Source organism: Panthera tigris, chromosome A1 (assembly GCF_018350195.1).
Source record: "Panthera tigris isolate Pti1 chromosome A1, P.tigris_Pti1_mat1.1, whole genome shotgun sequence".
Lineage (NCBI taxonomy): Eukaryota > Metazoa > Chordata > Mammalia > Carnivora > Felidae > Panthera > Panthera tigris.
The window spans coordinates 36,392,424-36,410,727 of NC_056660.1; the positions used below are offsets into that span (position 1 = coordinate 36,392,424).

At 37.5% G+C, this 18,304-nt stretch overlaps 1 long non-coding RNA gene across 1 annotated transcript in view; it reads left to right on the top strand.

The window, feature by feature from the left end:
* The first annotated feature begins 1,155 nt into the window (after nucleotides 1–1,155).
* The window catches only part of LOC122230986, a 47,569-nt gene continuing 30,420 nt past the window's right edge, over nucleotides 1,156–18,304 (top strand). The window contains exons 1-2 of the long non-coding RNA XR_006208054.1: nucleotides 1,156–1,255; nucleotides 10,913–10,955. This is a non-coding gene — a long non-coding RNA (uncharacterized LOC122230986). The remainder of the gene's footprint in view (nucleotides 1,256–10,912; nucleotides 10,956–18,304) is intronic.

An 18,304-nucleotide genomic window follows, 5' to 3' on the forward strand; every position in this document is an offset into this window, starting at 1 on the left:
GCCTGTTTTGCCTTAGCATTTAACTTACCTCTGGTCCTTTATACGTTTTGCTGGTTATTCACCTGGCAAAAATCATTCAGCAATTTCCCAATTAACCAATCTGGCAACATGGTGGGGCTCAAAGGCATAACTAACTATGAATTAGAATCTAACTATATAAGAGACTACATGTCTCTTTTTCACTTACTTGTTTTAAAAAATAAGAGTTGAGCTTTGCTTTGAAATACATTTGACACTTTTTTCTTCTTTCTGGTGAAGATTTCAGGACACTATTGAATTAGTAATGTATGCTAGTATATACAGTTACAGTCATAATTTTAAAATAGAAGTATTCAGGAAGCCAAACAATTAAGTTTTTAATGTAGAAATGAATATCTTCATGCTTATGTGGGATGAGTCAGTTTTTGGTAATTAGTGTTTAAAAGCTGGAAATTGACAATAATATTGTTCTTTCAAACAATGGTCATGTAACTATATAGTTTACATGAAGATTGAGTTGTGGTAATTAAAATTTGGGGGTTAAGTTTTTATTTTGGTTATTTTATGATTATCTTCCATTATATTTGGAGAATTTAATTCTAACAGTTGGAATTTATGTAAAATTGATTAGAGTGTTCAATTTTTCCTTTCACAAAATATGAGAATTTTGAATTATAAGATATTATGTAATTAAAGAGCACAATTAATAGTTTGGAATTTTTACACTTTTAAGAAATATCTGCTCATATAAAAAAGACATTTCAGAGTTTTTACAATGATTGAAAAGATTCTTATTTATTAATATCCTTTTCATTTATATCACTTGAAAGTTATGTTTCAATCATTTGCTTGTGACTGAGAAAGTAATTTTCCTAAACATATAATATCCCTGTAAATTAAATGTCTTACCCTTATTGCCATTTGAATTATGATAGTAATTTCTAGTAACCAGTAAGTGAGTGTGTTTTTTTATTTCTTACCATTTATCCATGCAAATAATTAACCTGCTAGCCTCAATTATATACTTTTCTTTAATTAAAAGATTGGAAAAAGTGAATTGTCTTTTGCTTTCCTTGCCACAACCCAATATGATTTCACTAATCTATACAGACTAGTGAACATAAGAAGAATTCTGGCAATCATTTTATTTAAATTAATGTTTGCAGAAGTGATTTCCAAAGTTGGAGGAAGAGGGGAGAGGAGATGATGACAAATTCTCCAAACACATGACAGAAAGAAAATACAATTAATGAGAGAATGAAGTACTTCAGAGAAGGTGAGAATGTTGGAAAATGTGTACATTTACATTAACTGGGGAGGGTCTAATGAATATAGAAACACCGAAATAATGTGCCCATCCTAGGGAGATTAAGTTTATTGTGTTACTGATCCCAAGAAATGACATTGTATCTAAATATAATGGCTAGATAAAATTAAAAAAAAATGTTAGTGTAATGAAACCTACATAGACACTGTGACTCCCTAAACCCATACGTGAATTGAGAACGGGACCAAGAAAGATGCCTTGTTCATGATTTTAAATCAGGCCTTTGAAAGTGACTAAAATGATTATTTCAGAATGTTAAACATTTGTGAATCAAGAAAATAGCCTTGTTTTTATCCTCATCAAGCCAGAGAGGGCACAGTTTGAAAGTAGGGGTATAAATAAAGGAACATACACTGTCCTGCATAATGAAATGAAATGAAATGAAATGAAATGAAATGAAATGAAATGAAATGAAATGAAATAGAATAAAATAAAAACTACAACGAGACTGGCAGCCATATAAATCATCAGACAAAAACATACTTCTCTTTTTCCTTACGGATCTGGATTGTACTGTCTCTGAGGAATAATCATTTTTACTTTGGGGATTGGTGTGTGTTTGTGTGTGTGTGTGTGTGTGTGTGTGTGTACGCACGCGCGTGCGTGTGCATGTGGGTGGTTTTTGCTAGGTATGAAGATTAATATGTTACCTGCTTTTAACAACTGGAAAAACAAGTACACTTACCTGAGACCACACTGGTGAAGAGATGTCAGGTGGGCTGGACTGACATTCACGTTCTGACTGCTCTGTAGAACCTGGTCACCAAAGCCACCTTGGCTCTTCTTTTGCTGACCCCATAACAGTTCTTTGTGGACGTGGGAGATGAAATGTTGCAGTGAAATCAATAACTGTATTTTGTGGGGAAGTTTCCTCAAAGAGGACAGAGATTAAAAGATGGAAAGACTGTTCTGTATGGAATTGGTAGAGTATTTATGGGGATAGCATTGAAGATAGGGGAGCACATTTAGAAACTGGGAATATTCACGAGGAATGAATGTTTTATAAAGATTTTTACTTCCTAAATGCTGTTCCCTTTGACTACAAGAAAAGTAATGTTTGCTAGAGAATTTAACTTTTTCTCTTTTAGTATTTCCTACATCTATTTCCAATGCTTCAACTACAATCTGATATGCACTTAAAAAACTTATGTGTATGTTGTAAAGAATAAAGTGACAGAAGTGGAGGGAAATATGTACGACCTACCTCATTCATTCCTGTCTAACGTTTATTATACCAATAGAACCTCTCAAAAAGAGTGGTGATCTATTGAAGAGAATGTATATTTAAAAAAAAAATTAGGTAGAGGCCTATGGTAGTGCTGAGGATGATGGAGAGAAGTGGATATATTGATGAAGCAGCTTTTGGGTCATCTTCTGGAAGGTGTTCTAGGAGGGGGATGGGAAAGAGATTGATGGGGTTTCACAGTTAAATAAATATTAATGAAAATTTTCCTCAGCTCTTATCTCGGTTCTTTCCAGTGGTGTTGACTTGGATAGAAATGGTTCTAGTTATATGAAGCGAATGTAAATCTATTTTATTCTAAAGGAATCACTTCTAATGATAATTTCTTTTCTAAAATATTCTTTCTACCCTAGACATACTTTGGAATGAGTCCTTAATGATTAAAGTCTTTAGAATGTAATCTTTATGAAGGTTTTAATTATGGCTTTTATTTGGAGCATATTTTCTAAAAACAGGAAGAATTAAAACTTCACAGCCTAATTTCTGTTATCTACGATTCATGTTACTTAATTTTGCCCTCGGTGTTATTACAAGGTGTTTCCTTGGTCTCTTGCCTGATATCAGTGTACAATTTATTTTGTTGTTAAAAAACACATTTGGGATGTTTATTTTCTAAGTCGGTTCCCTTATATCCATTGTTAGGACCTTACATAACTTTGCCCTAGAGGATTTTGATTTAGCTACTTAACAAAAGTCTTTCTGTTTTTGTATTGTTTTATCCTGTGGCCTTGTGTCCACTTTGTAATGTGTGTATGTTCTATTCCCTGTAGTAGTAATTCCACATATGGGGATTATACACCTTTAGTTGTGAATGCAGATTTTGTACCCAGTCCCTCTTTGGGGAGAGAGTTTAGCTGTAAGTTTTATCATCTCATCAAAAATGCCCCAGACCTAAAAAAGATTAAGAAGCCTTGCAAGAGAAAGCCATCTAGAGTTTTTGCAGTATTCAATGATCCTTGTAAATAGGGATAGGCCAAAATGGTTGAACACAGAAATCCATATGTCAGGGACATCCATTGTGATGGTGAGGGTTGGGGCTGGTGGGGGCAAGAGGAAGAAGATGGGTGCGAGGATAGGTCAAGTCTGACATTACTTTCTTTTGTGCTTTTTTTTTTTTAAAGTACAGTTACTCAGTGTTCATTGACAGTGATATGTGAAACACTTCATTTTGTTGCTAGAATTTGAGATATAATTACAAAGATTTATTTCTAAGACAAGAAATGTTGATATTTCTATGCAGTTCCTGAACTTATAATGACATCTGTTTGTTCATTTTTCTTAGCCTTCTGCATTCCTGTTGTGTCTTTGATAATTGGCAGAATTGGTGTAACCCACTATGTACATATAAATAGATTTAAGTGTATTTTTGATCAAAACCTTGAGTTTTCTTTGTGTTTCTTTTTTAAATTTTAAGAGAAACTTGCAAGTAGTCTTTGATGATTCTATCTTACCCAACTGCCATCTTTACTCTCCTGTATATTGCAAGTATCCCTTGAATCCACTTTTTATTCTTCAAGTTCATCATTGTTGTTGCCTGAGTTTAGGTTGGATTATTCAGTGGCTCCCCAACTGATCTTCCTGCTTATGGCCTAAATTCCATGAATTCACCTGTCATATATCTACAGAAATGAACCTTCTAGAATGCATACCTGATCTTGCAGCTTCCCAGCTTAAAACCCTTCAATGGACTTTTACAACTTCTGTGATCACTTGCAAACTACTTGGCTTAAGCACACAGGAAGCTCCACATAAAATAGATTCTATAACTCTCTATCTTCAACGTTTACTGCCTTGCACATGAGTCATAGGATCTACATATAGCATCTGGCATGGGTCGCAATATGTTATTGCTTTGTAGAAAACAAAACAAAACAAAACAAAACACCCAACAATAACCACTTCATCTTAATCAATCAGTAGCCAGCATTTAGTGAGCACATACTCAGAACCTGGCATCAAGTTTTGCATTTATGTATATTATCTCATGTAATCACAAAACAGATCCACATAGTAAAAGTGCTATTTTTAGACTCATTTTACTGAGGGATAACAAAACTTGATGATGGATACACTTAGAATAAATGCAAGTAAGTTCAAACCCAGAGGTCTCTGACTCTTCTCATATATTACTTTCTGTACCTAAAATATTCTTCCTCTCCTACATAGTAATCCATCCTTCCTTCCTTCCTTCTTTCCTTCCTTCCTTCCTTCCTCTTTTTGAGAGAGAGAGAGAGTGCAAGTGAGCAAGGGGCAGAGAGAGAGAGAGAAGCGGGACTCACCTGTTGCAGTGCTTGAGCTCACATCACAAACCATGAGACCATGACCTGAGCCAAAGCCAGATGCTTAAAGTCTGAGCCACCCAGGTGCCCCGGTAATTCTTTCTTTCAAAATGACCCTAACAGCATCTTCCTTTAGGAATGTTTTCTGACACTCTTCCCACTGTGATATAAATGACTTTTCTCTGTCTTTCTAAGGAGCCCTAGGAATGCCTGTATTATAATATTTTTCATGATGTCCTAATAAGCTTATTAATTTACTTTTACTGTTTGGCCAGTTATGTGCTCTGGAGACTACATTTGTAAATTTGTTAGCAATTTTAAGTAGTTGTGTTATTTTATTCTATTTAATTTATGTTTAATGTTTTATTATTTAATTTTGAGAGAGAGGGACAGAGTGTGAGCAGGGGAGGGGCAAAGAGAGTGGGAAACACAGAATCTGAAACAGGCTCCAGGCTCTGAGCTGTCAACACAGAGCCCAGCATGGGGCTCAAACCCACAAACCAAGAGATCATAACCTGAACCGAAGTAAGATGCTTAAGATTGAGCCACCCAGGTGCCCCAATTGTTGTATTATTTTAGAGTAGCTTATTTTCAAGTCTAGTCTCCAGACTAGCAGAATTAACCTCACCTGGGAATTTGGAAGTGCAGATCCTTGGATCTCACCCTAGATCTACTGAATCAGAAAATCTGGAGATAGAGGCGAGCAATCTTTGTTTAGATTAGTCTTGCAGTAATTTGATTTGTGTCAAAATTTGAGAATCACCTATGCACTGGAAATTGATTTCTGTGACCTTAATCCATTTTTTTTACAGCAGTCGTATTACTGTCATATAGGGTCTAGTAGAGATATTCATAATAAATCCCAGTAACATCAACAGTGTTGTCATTGTAAATGTGAATAATACATTTTGGCCTAAATAGTCTTGGATAAAAACTCTTTGCATAATATTATTACCAATTATGGATAAAGGATGATAATAGAAAACCTTGTGCACTGTGGCCATTGATACCTGTAAATAGATTAATTGGAGGCATCTTTCTCTGGATCATCTAAATATTATCACTTTCAAGATTACGAGATATCAGGTGATGCAAGCTGCTATGACAGTTTCTGGAATTATTTTACTGGTGTTTTTGTTCCTTCCCTCTATAAGTGATGCTTCTTTTGTGTAGTCTGCAAATTACTTTCTTGACCTTGCAAATAGTACACTGGTGCACTTTTTATAGTAGAAAAGGCCAGCGGTGTTGATAGGAGTGGTATCATCAGCTTTCCCAGCAAGTGTGAGTTTGCTGTCGATCTAGATTGAAGATCAATTATATTTTACAGAGTGGACGTTGATTTTTGAAATATTCTCTCTGGATAAGACCTTTACCTGGATCATTAAAGGTCACATTTGGTTTAGCCAAGGGGCACTGAAAGAATGTCTTACAAGATAACTTTGCTATGATGCCTAGTGTGTGCATGTGCATGTTTGTGTGTGTGTGTATGTGTATATGTGTGTGTGTATAAACAACCTCTTTCATGTGAGACATTTTCAAATTTGCAGAATTGAAATACAATAGTCTTAATATATTTGGCTCAGCAGTCTACAGAAAACATTTCTGGTCATTACTTTTTTAACTGCTCCAAGCTAGGTTATGTTTCCCCTATGTTTGCACCCATCCCTCCCCATCCCAACATGCCATGCTTACTTCTGGTACAGTATTTATGAGACTATATTATCCACACTACTTAATTGTTTAGATTTTCAAAAAGATTGTAATCTCTCTGAGGGGAGGAATTATGATTTACCAGTCTTTCTAATCTCTCACCAAGTATACAGTAGCTATTGGATAAGTAGTTGTTGTTGAATATAATGAAGTGAATCTGTGATGTGAACAGCAACGTAATCATCCTCTTTTCAGTTTTGTTTATAAGATTAATAGATTAATTTGATGATAAAGTCTTTCCTTACAATTTGTTCATGATATAAAACAACTTAGTTTTAGATGAGGTAGGGGACTTTACTGGTGTCCATGATCACAATATAAAGGTTTCCTATCATAATTTCATGACAAAATAAAATAATTATAACTGTCAATCTTAGATTTTATACTAGCTTAATAAGATATTAAACTTACTGATGTTCTCTCAGCAATCTGTTGAAGCTTCTAGGTGAAGGCAAATATATTTTGGCACATTTAAGGATAAATCAAGAAATCTTATTTTAGGGAAGAAAGGGTGGTATATTTCTGTTTACATTTTCACTAGTATTTTTCACCCTTCCATTCACCCCAGGCTGGTAAGGCATTCTGGATTGACAATAGGCCACTCACGTGCTCTAATCTAAGAGACCCTGATGCTTCCTTTGAGAGTGTCATAATTTTTTGAAAAGTAGTGATATGAGTAACCAAAATAATAAAAGCCTTCAATTCAGTTAAACTCAACATTTATTAACAGGCTTCTACAATCTAGGCACCATGTTTATGAATCCACATATGATTAAATCCTACTATCTCAAATGATGTAGTTATCATTAAGATACTCAGAGGTACTTAATGGTATCATTATCACCAAGATATACAGAGCTTAATGGGGAAGACAAACATGGCTGCACCAATTTGAGTTGCTTTATTTAAATTATTGTATTTATTCTTCTATCCTATTAATTATGATACAGTATTCCCTCTCTGTTGTATTTTTTTCTCCCTTTCCTGTTTTGCATCTTTCTTCATTGTGTATTGCTTTGTCTTCTTCAAAGGCACTCACACCTACAAGCCCATTTCTTCTTTGTATGAGATGTATAATATTAAATTATGCAGATAATTACACAATTTCAGATCTGTGTTTTAACCCCCTTGGGAATAAGGAAAATGGATAACCTGGCTGCTGTCCAGATGTTATCACTTAATGGACTGTGTTCTTACCCAGTTCAGGCAGATTCATGGTTTACTGCTGCCAACCTAGCTATGAATTGCTTTAAAAGTGGTCACAATTGTCGTAGATGTGTTCTGAGTTTTTTCGAGGGAACCACTCAAGAGGTTAAGGTGCTTGTCCTAAAGATAGGGTTATAGGAAAATAAGATTTGTTACTCCAAGGCTGTTTTCACTTCGGTAGAGATGCTCTGTAGGTTTTTTGTAAGCTTATTACCTGTTTGGTTTAAGATCAAGGTCCATGGCACATTATCCATTACAACATTCTGAATCTAGTTCTTTAGAATGAGCAAAGGTAGCCTGGGGAAGGCAAAGAGATTTGGGTCCTTCCTTAGAAGTATGGAATGTTTGATATGTAGGAAAACTTTGAGAGTCTTTTCCTATACCAGTGAATTAAAGATAGTAACCAACTTAAAAAAGAAGATCATAAATAGGAAATGCAAGTTTCTATAGAGGAAAATTTGTACAGATGAAATACTGAGTAGAAAGTAAGAAAAATATGGAATAGAATTTGATGTTTAAAAGAGAAATCTTTATGGTCAAGGTACTTAATGACAAAATGTGTATTTTTCCAGAAGAATGTTAAGAAAATCTTTTTCTTCAATAATGAAACTTTGGAGCTAGGAAGAAATCCAAGGTATTATTTTTTCCAACACTCATATTATATAAAAGTGGAATCTGAGACTGAATCAGCCCTCTGACCAATTGGTGAATTAGGGAATTTGGGGGAGCTCAAAGGGGAAAATTATTTAATCTAACTGCCCATCTGAGGCTTGAATCAATTTTTCACTAAGTATTAGAATTTGAGGTTGGAAAGGTCACTGTGTGGCTTCTTTGCTGTTCTTTGATCTGATATATGAAACCTTTCTATGACATTATTCTTAAGAGATAATAAAATTGCCATTTAACACTTCTTGTTATTTGTGGTAGTTATGTTTTATAAAGTCACCCTGAACACTGAATCAGTGCCCCTAAGGGAAATACAGGGACAGGTTCCTTCCAGCCTCTGGTCACATTTTTGTTAAATGGTCATTGCATAGTTTTCTTTTATGTATGTTTCTGTTTAATAATTTTTTAAACTTATTTATTTATTTTGAGATAGGGAGAGAGCATGAGCCGGAGGAGGGGAAGAGAGAGAGGGAGAGAGAGAATCCAAAGCAGGCTCTGTGCCAGATGCGGGGATTGAACTCATGAACCATGAGATCATGACCTGAGCCAAAATCAAGAGTTGGATGCTCAACCAACTGAGCCACCCAGGCTCTGCTTGTGTGTTTCTGTTTAAAGATACCTTATTTAATATGTATTGTTGATTCATTAACATTTAACTCATAGCCAAAAGCACTATAACCCAGGAGGGTTATTTAATATGTGTATTTTCTCCATGGGACACATCACAGCCTTCTTGTGCTTAGGAACACTAGAGAGCACTTCGGTACTGTGTTTGGGGAGCCATTTTAACAGCAAAATCACCATCATAAAGCATGAAAATATGAAATATGTGGCATGAAATAGACTGAGAAAAGAATACTTGTTTACAGTAAAAGAGCTGAAACAAAAAGGCCGTAGGTTCCTTGTTCCATTTCAGCTGGGAACGTGTGCGGCAGATGACTTCAGTTTTTCACAGCTCTCTGCGTGAACATGCCAATGAGTGACCATGACTGTGGAATCAGTGCGAGCATTGATTTTGGGGCTACAAATAAATTTTAGCAAGTAGGTGAACTCGCAGATTCGGAACCTGTGAATGATGACGTACACTGCCCATGGTGGGAAATGAATGGAGTTGAGGCCGACTACTCAAGTCCCCCTTTGAATACCCCACCTTCCTATGAAATCTGTCCCTGGGCACTACATACGTAGGTTTAAAATCTTCATCTCCTGTAAGCCATTCAAAGATTTGAAGAGAGCCACCACCAATCTTGTTTTCTAAGGTATTTTCACCATTTACTCACCTATATCCCAATCACACTGAGTTTTATAATTTCCTCATGAGTTTGATAGGACCCTAGGAAACTATTAACTCTGGATCGGTCCATTGTCCTGAATCCTCTGCCCTGATCCACCCCAACCCATGGAAGTTCACTCGCTGCAGTAACCGTTCAATGAACAATTACCCAATAAACAAAGGAAAAAACCCTCTAATTAAAGAAAATTTGTCATGGGGCGCCTGGGTGACTCAGTTGGTTGAGTGTCCGACTCTCGATTTTGGCTCAGGTCATGATCCCAGGGTCGTGGGATCAAGCCCTGTGTTCAGCTTCACGCTGAGTGTGGAGCCTGCTTAGGATTCTCTCTCTCCCTCCCACACTGCTCCTCTCCTCTGATCGTGTGCTTTCCCTCTCTCTCTCTGAAATTTAAAAAAAGGAAAAGAAGAAGAAGAAAATTAGCCACTTTTGTCTTTCATTTTATCTTTCAGAGTCAAACCCCACCTGTTTCCTCTGGAAAGCGACATAGTGGAGCCAAGGCCTAGAATCTGGGTCTCTTAAATCCCAGTTATGTGTACTTCCCATCACATTATGCTTCCCGCAAAATAGTTCTGTAAAATAATATTCAGTTTCTAGTTGAAATTTAAGAATATCTTCAAAAGATTAACCCATTATATACATTTATTTGTAAAAGAGGAATCTTACTATAGTCTTGGTACTTGATGACAAAATACATATTTTTCCTTTATAGTTTCAGGTTAAAACAACTCCCTTTCATTGGTGTTTTCCTTTGGTATCTCAGAGAGGGCTATAGAGTGAAGGGGATCAAATAGACTAGCCCAGGCTGGAAATGTGGGTCTTTGGACCAGTCTGTCCAGCAGGTATGTTTCATTGGGCCCACAGATTATTGCTATTCACAGAGTATTTAAGTTATTTATTTAAGTTATTATCTTATTCCTACAGTTAAGTTTGTGACTCCTATTTTACCAGCTAAAATAATTGGTATTTTTCATGTCACAGTGCCATAAAATATTTTCTATCTATGCAACATATCATAGTATTAAAAATGTGTAATAGTATAGTATTTGGGAATCTTGTTGCATATTATAGGTTGAGCGTAGTATTCTTACTAATATTTAGTTGGAAGGGAAGGTCTAATTAAGTTTATACGTCATTAATAAAAGCCACTCTCTTTTGTGCTTCCTATTCTTGGCAGCTTTTGTATTACTCATTGTCAGTTTCTTCTCTGTAGGTGAGCATCTGGAGGCAAGCTTCAACACTTACCACCTCCTCAGGTGAGTTATAGGAGCAATATTGAAATCATTTTGCATTTTCAAAGGCATGCCTTCGAGCCTCTGTGCACAGTGCTCAAAGCATGTTGTTGAGTTTGAGGAGCATACAATCCAAAGTCCAAAAGTCATTGCTACTTTGCTTCTTATTCAGTCTCTTCAAAGCATAGCCTTTGTTTAAACACAGCACAAAGCCTGTAGACAATGGGCAGCAGCTCAGTGAAACAGTGGGTAGAGGAGTAAGATCTGGACCTAAAACAGAAACACTAGTAACAGCAGTGGCAGCACCAGCCTCATCTGCAGCAGCAGCAGCAGCAATCTCAGACCCTTATCAGCCCCTTCCCCCTCAACATCAACGAGAGGATGGGACTGCCTTCCTGGCTCCCATGATTGTCTTTATGGGGACTTTAGGAAATTTTTTTGTTTTTAAGAACACACTTGATGTTCCTGTCGTCATAATTTTACTTTTACTCAGGTGTTTCAGTGAGGGAGCAAGCATTCCTTGTGATATAATCCATAGCGCTGCCTTCTCTGAGCCAGATACTCACCACCGTGGTTTTGACATGTATGTGTATGGAGCTTGATTATTACAAGTCCAGACTTCTGCTGTGTGAACGAGTTGTAAGGATTAGCTTTGTGGTTGTGCTTTAGAAATATGTGATGGCGCTATCGGAAATAAGTCATGTTGGTTCATGGATATTAGCCTTTTACACAATATGATCATTAAATACATGATTGTGATGTCAAAGCCTCATTTATTTTCTTCTCTGTGTCATATTGGACATCTACCATTTGTTATGGAAGAATTGTGACTCTAACATTTCACCAGATTGGAGCACAGATTATATCTCATCTTTTGTTATTAAAAAATTTTTTGCCCAAGTGAATGATTGCTTTCTCTCTGGGCTCATCTAGTACTATGTGGAAGTTTCTTGCAGCTGTTCTTAAATACAAAATTTAGCACCCATCACAAACATTCTAAACCACACATGAACATGGAGTAATTTTTACATTGTCCTTTGGTCAGAGCCTTTTATTAAACTGAAGTAATCAAACATATCTAATAGCGTTGGGTCATTCTAGTAGGGACAGTGGTCACCAGTCATTTTTCTTTGACCTCTACTGCATAAGCTTAGGATATTGTACCTGAAGTAACATCCAACCCCACAGTCACAACTAGAGTAGTTTACACAACCACAAAGCTTCATTGCTTGCTTGTGTTACATCTTAATCGTGGGTCATTCATCATCTACAGCTCAGTTTCACAGTGTCTCTACTAAGCTGACAAAGCAGCCCCTCTGTGCAGCGTTGCAGGGCTTGTGGCAGAGAGAAAGAAGAGACTCGCTAGATTTACAGTGTCTCTTAAAGCTTCTCCTCAGAAGTGGCATATTTTACTTGGACTCATATTTTACTGTCTAAACAAGTCACGTAAGCATGCCTGACATCAACAAGGCAAGGCAGTACAACTGTTCCACAGGGAGGGGCATAAAATATTTGGAAACTGTAATAAACTCTGTCTTAGCCTACTACATGGTCACAAAAGTTCACTCATCTCCCTTCTGCACCTAAAATACATGAAATGATAGAGTTCTTCTCTAATAGAGACAATCTAAAAGTTCCGTCCTATTAGGCTCAAAGTCTGGGATTATATGACAGTTTCCACATCAGCTGCTGGTATGGTCTTTCTTGAGCGGGAGATTTATTAGAAAAGAAAGAAACACACAAAAACAAGTCACTCCTTCACCCCCCATATTCTCCTACATAGTCGGTAGAAGAATAGGGACTGCATATGACAAATAGCTCCATCTGAAAAAGAAAAGAGTGGAAGGCACAAGAAGTCACTGACCATAACAATTCTGAAATCATGTTGGGATGTGTGATGGGGACCCCTAACGCGAAGTTGGGAATAGTTCTCGCTCATGCCCCCGTACATTGCTCTACATGACTCTTGGGACACTTGACTCCATTCTCTTGGAGGCCCCTCCGTTTTCATTTATGTTCTTCTGTCATGCTAGTGAAGTAATTGGAGAGTATGTACGCTATGCTTGAGGACTGAGCAGCTTTCTTAGTCGGCTTTCTCCTCACTGAACTCAAAGGAACATCTCAGTTATCAAATAGTCACAGTCTCTCTTCGTCTAGATTCATGACTCTTTTGGTGTTGCAGTTCTCTTAAGAACTGAATCAGCTTTGGGGCCCCTGGGTGGCTCAGTCAGTTAATCATCTGATTTTGGCTTAAGTCATGATCTCGTGGTTCGTGAGTTTGAGCCCTGTGTTGGGTTCTGTGCTGACAGTGTGGAGGCTGGACTCTGCTTCAGATTCTTTATCTCCCACTTTCTTTGCCCCTCTCCTGCTCATGCTCTGTCTCTCTCTTTCTCAAAAATAAATAGACATTAAAAAAAAAAGAACTGAATCAGCTTTTTATTAACTTGTTGATAAAATCAGTGTTGATCAACAGCTATACCAACAGCTCCTTTTGAGACATGCCTGTCTTTCTCAACTTAGTTATGGCTACAGTATTAGTTTTCTATTGCTACTATAATGAATTACTACAAAACTTAGGGTTAAAAAATATCCTTGGGGCACCCACCCGAGTGACTCAGTTAAGTGTCTGACTCTTGATTTCGCTCAGGTCATGATCTCATCCGTTCATGAGTTCGAGCCTGCCTTGTTGGGGGGCTCTGCACTAGCTTAAAAAAAATAAAAATGTTAAAAAAAAATCCTTAACAATAGTTAATAGTCTTTTTTTTTTTTTTTTTTTTTTTTTTTTTTTTTTTTTTTTTTTTTTTTTTAAGACAGAGAGTACACATATGTGCCAGTGCGGGAAGAGCAGAGAGAGGGAGGGAAAGAGAGAATCTCAAGCAGGCTCTGTACTCCTCCATGTGGGGCTTGAACTCAAGAGCTGGTGAGATCATGCCTGGAGCTGAAGTCTGACCCTTAACCAACTGAGCCACCTAGGCACCCTGAGAGAGAGAGAGAGAGAGAGAGAGAGAGAGAGAGAGAATCTTAAACTCTTGAGATGTGGGGCTCCATCCCCCGACCCTGGGATCATGATCTGAGCCGAGATCAAGAGTCATGCTCAGCTGACTGAGCCCCCCAATAATAGTCTTAATACCAGTTTGTCATTGTACAGGTCTAGAGGTCACAAGTCCAAAATGGTTATCACTGGGCTGATATCAAGGTATTGGCAGGATTGTGTTTTTTTCCCTGGAGGTTCTAGGGGAAAATCTGTTTTCTTGCATTTTCCAGCTTCTAGAGGCTCCTTGCATTCTTTGGCTCATGGCCCCTTTCATATTCAAGGATTACATTTGTATCTCTCTGCTTCCCTCATCACATTTCCTTCTCTGATATATCTCCTGTCTCCGTTTACTTACAAAGACCTTTGTGATTACATCAGTCCCATTCAGATAGTTCAGAAAAATCTCATTTTAAAATCCTTAGTTTAATCATATTGCTCGGTAAGGTAATATATATTTTCACTGGGGATTAGAAGGGACATGGACATATTTGGGAAACATTCTGCCTATAACAGGCACCTTGTAGTTGTTGGATGTTCATAGGAGAGCCATACCTTTAGTCTTTTTTTCTTGAACCATTTTGTAAAACAGAAGAAATTTGCTGTTTACCGTCTTAATTAATACATAGCTATTTTTTCCGTTTTTACAAAAAGACTCTAATTTGGTCTTTAAAATGAAACTGAGTTTTAATCAGCCTTTATTTTCAGATTTATTATTTACCAGTTAGAAATAAAGACAACTTGCATCTTGTACTTCTTCAAGGCCTGAAATTTCTACTCTCTTTTGGCTCCCCATACCTCTCAATTCTCTTGCAAATTGGCCATTTTTTTCCCTCTGTTCATCTTCTTGTAGCACCTTGCCACAAGCAGCCAATAGCAACCAGTTCATGCTAGCAATATTCTTTTTCCCTATTCTTTGTTTGAAGTCACAAGATGATCAGGTATGTTATCTGCCCTTCAGCTTCGTGGAGGGGACAGTTCCACCAGATATTTGCTCCTGTGTGACACAGATTGTTTTCTTTCTCCAAAAATAATTTTCCTTTCTAGTAGCCCAGTATCTGGCACTACATATTTTAGGGTATTGTTCTGGCTGCATTTTATTCTTTGTAACCATTTCTGTGTCTGGTTAGCTTAGACTAAAATAAATTATAGTAACAAAGGATGTGGAAATTTCAGTGGCTTTAGCAAAGATTTATTTCTTATGTTTGGTACCTGCATATCATGTTTTTTCGACTGCACCTTATATCTGCATCTTTTTCTCTAAGTTTGAGGGTTGATGAAAAAGCCCCATCAGGGAAATTCTGGACTTGTGGTAGAAGGAAGCATGCAAAGTGCCTTCACACTTCTGCTGAGAGGTGGCTTGTGACACCTCTCATGACATTTTATTGGTCAAAGAAACTCACATGGCCAAGCCCTATATTAAGCACCCAAGGATCTGAGTCATGGTCCTTTCCCTTACTAACTCTGACTGTGGGCAATTTTCCTCATCTTTCTGAGATTCTGGTTCCTTATATTTAAAACAGGGTTAAGGATGTCTGCCTTGAAATTGACTTAACTTGACATTGTATATTGTGTAATTACCAGTCTAGTATAAGACTCTTGAAATATATGGTCTAATAAACTGAGCAACATGAAGGATTTTACTCAGGGTAGACTTCTCAAATTTTTAATGGCAAAGAGGAATTGGAGTTGATTTAAAAGAGGAAGGAAGACATTCACATGGAGATTAAGCATTAGTGATGACACAGGATGTAGGAACATGTATATATATATACATGTATCTCCTATATAGTACGGCCTTTTAAGAAACATTAAAAATTTTTTTAAATGTTTTTATTTTTGAGACAGAGAGAGAGACAGAGCATGAGCAGGGAAGGAGCAGAGAGAGAGGGGAGACACAGAATCCGAAGCAGGCTCCAGGCTCTGAGCTTTCAGCACAGAGCCTGACGTGGGGCTCAAACTCACGGACTGTGAGATCATGACCTGAGCCAAAGTTGGATGCACAACCGAGCCACCCAGGTGCCCCTAAGAAACATTTTAAAGGACTAGAGAGGCGGCCGGGGAGGAACAGAGGAATGAGTTTACTTAGATGGACTTAGTATGTGATAACTGTTCAATATCCATATTTACCTCTATTGCCCTAAGATTGGATATGATATTTCTGGGGCAGAATAATTACTTATTACTTAACTGGGCCTGTTTTCTATGCCTAAATTTCCCTTTTTTGAGGTTAGTGGGATGAGGGCCAGATGTCATTCTACACACTGGGAACTGCACGTTACGTGAGGAAGCCTAAAATTAAGAATCTGGGGCTTCTAAAGAGAGGGAACAGCTATTGGCCATACCCTCTTGGGAGATGAAGAGAAATCATTGCTCCCTACTAGAAACAAATTCTTCTTAAGGAGGATCCTGAGTTTTTATTGTTTGGAATGTAAATATATGTCTCTAGTGGCAAGAAAAGACCATTATCTCTGACATTTCAACCCAGGGTTTGTTTAGGGTTTTATTCCCCCTTGAAATGTAAACACTTCGCTCCTAGAAGGTAAATCTTTCAGAGTTCCAGGATCAGTTCAACTGTGATTAAGCTTTGTCTTTTAGCCCAGGTAAACTGCAGTCAAATTTGCTTAGCAAGCACAAAAAAACCTAACTGCAGAAACATGAAATATGTTCTTCAGAGCCCCGCAGTGTGAGGTGAGATGGTGCCAGGGCTGAAAGGTAGTGGAGGGAGTATTTAAGATGGCAATAGCAACAAAATGCAAATCCTTGTGGAAGAGAAATTTTGTGGTGAAATTAAGTTTGTGTTACGTTATTTTCGTGTTTGTAGAAAAAGACTGACCAGGGACATAAATTTTGAGACTGTGTAGAAGTCTTGGTTTGAGACATTAAACCCAGATAATACAAAGGGCATAGAAAAAAGCAAAGCAAGGAGTCAAATACATTTCATGTACTGTTAGAAGGAAATGAGTAGGTGGATGAACACAGTTGGAAAACTTTCAGTGGGTGGTCAGGTCACTGGAATGGGAGGAGATAAGAGTCCACGGGTTACAAATATGTCAAAAAAACCGATTTAAAAATGACAATTTTTTCATTGAAGTATGACACAAAGTATTGTATTAGTTTCAGATGTGTAATATGATGATTCAACTGTGGTAGAGTCTTCCCCCCCCTCCCCCCCCCCCCCCCACACACACACACCTCAGGAATATGGTGGAAGCCTCAAGACAAGGGAGGGCAACCTGGCTACATGCATGTGTGTGACATTCCTCAAGGCTCTGTAACATAGACTGCCCATTCAGACTGTTTGTTACCATATATGGAGACAAAGGAGCAAAAGTTGTACAAAAGGCAACCCCCCTCTGTGCTCTGGGCTCAGCCTTTTGGGTATTAGCCTGCTGAGCTTGTGCTGGTGAGAAGAGCTGCCTCTTGGAAAGAAAAGCCTCTGTGTCCCGACTCTCTCTCAGGACTCACTGCTACACAACCATTCTATACAAAACTCAGTGCTCATTAAGATAAGTGTGCTCTCTGGACCTTCTTTATCTATTTCACCTCTCCCACTCTCCTCTGGCCACCACCACTTTGTTCCCTGTATTTGAGAGTTCCCTGTATTTTTTTTTTGTTTGTTTGTCTCTTTTTTTGTTTGTTTGATCATTTGTTTCTTAGATTTCACATGTGAGTGGAAATCACGTGGCATTTGTCTTTCTCTGATGGACTTACTTCACTTAGCGTCATACCTTCTGGGTCCATCTATGTTGTTGTAAATAGCAAGATCCTCTCTCTCTCTTTTTTTTTTTAATGATTAAGTAAAATTCCAGTGTGTGTGTGTGTGTGTGTGTGTGTGTGTATACACATGCCACATCTTCTTTATCCATTCATCCATGGAGAGACACTTGGATTGCTTCCACATCTTGGCTATTGCAAATGATGCAGTAGTAAATATAGAAGTGCATGTAACTTTTCCGATTAGTGTTTTTGTTTTCTTTGGGTAAATACCCAGTAGGAGAATTACTTAAGCATGTGGTAATTCTATTTTTAAGTTTTTGAGGAGCCTCCATACTGTTTTCCACAGTGGCTATACCAATTTACATTCCCTCAGCAGTTCATGAGGGATCCTTTTTCTCCACATCCCTATCAACTCTTGTTTTTTCTGGCCTTTTTGGTTATAGCCATTCTATCAGGTATAAGGTGATATCTCATAATGGTTTTGACTTGCATTTCCCTAATAATGAACGATGTTGAACATCTTTTCATGTGTCCATTGGCTGTCTTCATGTCTTCTAAAAACATTTTTTTCCTGCTTTGTTGAAGATTAATTGCTTATATAGTTCTGGGTTCATTTTTGAAT